The sequence below is a fragment of the Cydia fagiglandana genome, chromosome 1 (assembly GCF_963556715.1).
Source record: "Cydia fagiglandana chromosome 1, ilCydFagi1.1, whole genome shotgun sequence".
NCBI lineage: Eukaryota > Metazoa > Arthropoda > Insecta > Lepidoptera > Tortricidae > Cydia > Cydia fagiglandana.
In genome coordinates, this window is record NC_085932.1 from 27,711,890 (window position 1) to 27,715,399 (window position 3,510).

A 3,510-nucleotide genomic window follows, 5' to 3' on the forward strand; every position below is an offset into this window, starting at 1 on the left:
TTGTTGCGACTTACAAAGATATGAGTGGTGCAAGTTTAAATATACAAAGTTTTGTAATTTACATTTGGAAAAAGGTGCAACATACATAACTTCAAAATGTATTTTATACCTATATAATTATTAACGTGCCGTTCGGAATCCGTTCGTGCGTTATTATATTAGCATTACCTACTGCTGCAATACTGTTGCAGTAATGCAGCTGTCTGTATTACTGTAGGAAACGTCAAAGGGGATAAAATTATAATTCCATTTGATATTTTGAGAACCAACAAGTCTATCCTAGAGGAGCTGAAGATCACCACACGGCTCTCTACAAAATGTCAAGAACGCGCACTCAGCTTCTTTGGTCATATCATGCGGTCTAAAAAGCACGACCTAGAAAGGCAAATTATCTTGGGCCAAATAGAGGGCAAGCGAGCGCGAGGACAAGCACCCACGAGATGGTCTGATGTTGTGAAGAGAGTGGTTGGCGGCAACATGCAGTGCGTGACCCATATGGCTTATGATCGCACACTGTGGAGACGTAGCATACATGGTCGCGATCCTCAGCAATGAGGGACCGAGGAAGAAGAATATTTGATATTTGCAGCAGTATTGTAGCACTGCAATACTGCAGCCGTAATGTGTTGGTGCGGTCACCTATTAGAACAGTAACTAATATAGTGTTTAATTATTAAATCTCTTTGTAATACTTTTGGTTTAGATTTCAACGTCTTCATGCACAATTATATTTCAAAAAGAAAATTATTATGACGGAAAGAAGAGGAAAGAAGAAAGCATAAATGAACAAAATGCGACAAAATACATAACATCATGGAAGATGAAATACTAATTTAAATCATTGGTGATTTAACAATTCCTCCTATAAGTTGGACCAAGTCCATAAGTAGGTAGTGAAGTGACCCGCGGAGAAACAGGGGAACGCTCTCGGCTGATAACGATACTGCCTCTGTGCCTGCCACACTCGGCTGAAAAAACAACGGCTTTTGTCTATGATTGCCCAAGATGGCGGGCTTTATTATATTTCCAGCTGGGACGGGGATTTCACTTGAAAAGTAAATATACTTACACCTTAAAATGAAGGTGGTTGAATAAGTGGTAATAATAGTACATTATTGTCGAGGCTCGGAAGTAGCTACTTGCAGGCTGAGGATTCGTTTTAAACGGACGACCTTGGGAGTCCGTTTAATTGAATCCGAAGCCAGCAAGTAGCCTTCCAGCCGAGTCATATATAGTGCTTTTCTCAAAAATGGTGCAAGAAATATAAATATTATAGAAATATTTTACAAAAGCAACGTTCTTACGTATATATTTTCTCAGAAAAAAACCCTTGCCGCCTTTTTATTTTTTTAATAAAAAAATAGAAGTGTTCTGCCGAAAATGCGCCAACCTATTTGAGACACCTAAATAGTCACGGTACTAATCATCTGTTTGGCTGTTTAATGGGCCTGTGCCTTCATTTGATATGGCCATTTCAACTTTTAAAAAGTTTGGAACTCGACAAATAATGGAATTTGTATGCAACATTGCAGTCCCAAAATCGAGACTGCAATGTTTTTAACTTTTTAATTTTTGACTAACCATAAACTACGCGCTTCGCGACCTATTTTTTAGACGGCAAAGTCGACTTTGCCGTCCATTTTTGAGAAATAGTACATTATTGTCGAGGCTCGGAAGTAGCTACTTGCAGGCTGAGGATTCGTTTTAAACGGACGACCTTGGGAGTCCGTTTAATTGAATCCGAAGCCAGCAAGTAGCCTTCCAGCCGAGTCATATATAGTGCTTTTCTCAAAAATGGTGCAAGAAATATAAATATCATAGAAATATTTTACAAAAGCAACATTCTTACGTATATATTTTCACAGAACAAAGCCCTTGCCGCGTTTTTATTTTTTTTAATAAAAAAATAGAAGTGTATTTTTCTGCCGCAAATACGCAACCTATTTGAGACAGCTAAATAGTCGCGGTACTAATCATCTGTTTGGCTGTTTAATGGGCCTGTGCCTTCATGTGATATGGCCATTTCAACTTTTAAAAAGTTTGGAACTCGACAAATAATGGAATTTGTATGCAACATTGCAGTCCTAAAATCGAGACTGCAATGTTTTTAACTTTTTAATTTTTGACTGACCATAAACTGCGCGCTTCGCGACCTATTTTTTAGATGGCAAAGTCGACTTTGCCGTCCATTTTTGAGAAAAATTAATTGTTGTACTGTCTAGTTTACAAAACCCGAAATCGTATTGTCAGTTGGTATTGAATGTTTTTTGAAAAAAAAAAGTAGTGATCGGCATGAAAATCCACCATAACTATAACCAGAATTTCTCTAACCTAAATGCAGTGCACATTGTTGTTATGAGAGCAACAATGGGCTCGTAAGAAAAAAACAGAAGTTCCATACTAAAGTTAAATTCGACACAATTGTATGAAGACTAGCATACAGTACTGCTATAAGAAAAGTTTGACCATATAAATAAGCACAATTGTTTATATTATTATATCTTGTCTCACTTAAAAAATGACACCCAGTATGAAGGTCTTAATTTATTTTCAAGTAAATACCAACGATAAAGAACGGTACGTCCAAATGGACTATTACCCACTGGACATGAGAAAGTCAAAACAAAGCCAACAAAGGTATGCGCACCAGTAAAGCGTACATGTCCCCACTGTTGCACTGTTAGGGCACGTGCACACTATGGCTGCGGCAGGCGACCGGAAATGACACGCCACTTCCGCCGGAAGTAGCTCGAGGACTCGTCAATGTGTTTGCGGTGAGTACCCCTTTACTGACTTGTGATGTGCCTAGATAGCAGGTATAGCAACTATTAGACCACAGACCACCGTAACTACTATTATATATTTACTCTGTATCTTTTTTGGGTGCATGTGCCCCTTAGTTTGTGTTTTTTGTTTATTATTAGTATGAAATTCGCTCTACGCTCCTTACCCTTAAGTAAGCCACTGACGAGCCTTCCAAATGGATGCCATTACAATAGATTCACCCAAATGGACGGCATCCTAATATTAAACGTTGTACGTTTTTGACATTCACGGACTGATTTTGGATTGCAGCCACGCTATTTGGACTGTTGGAAGCTCGGAGTAATTAACAATGGAGCCGCCATTAACAGGCGTTCCCCTCTGTCGAAAATAGGCGGCCAATGGTCAACCATATGTATGGACTGACGTTTATCTGACATGACGTACCTATACATTTGATGTGCCCCTCTCCCGCAAAAAACGGCAGACTATTTTGTACCGAACATTTTAGACATGGCGTCTCCGTTGTTAATTACTCCGAGGTTGGAAGGCTCGTCAGTGGCAACCTATAAAATAATCAAAAAATCCAAATAATTCAAACAGAAGGGCATATCGAAAAGAGGACTGCGTTTGTATGGAGAACCGGGGTCCTCCACTATCCCCTTTAGTTGTAAAAATGTTGACAATCATGTTGCAGTCCAAAAAGCTGAATTTTAGGCAACATGCCTAATTAAGTCGCAACAAGAA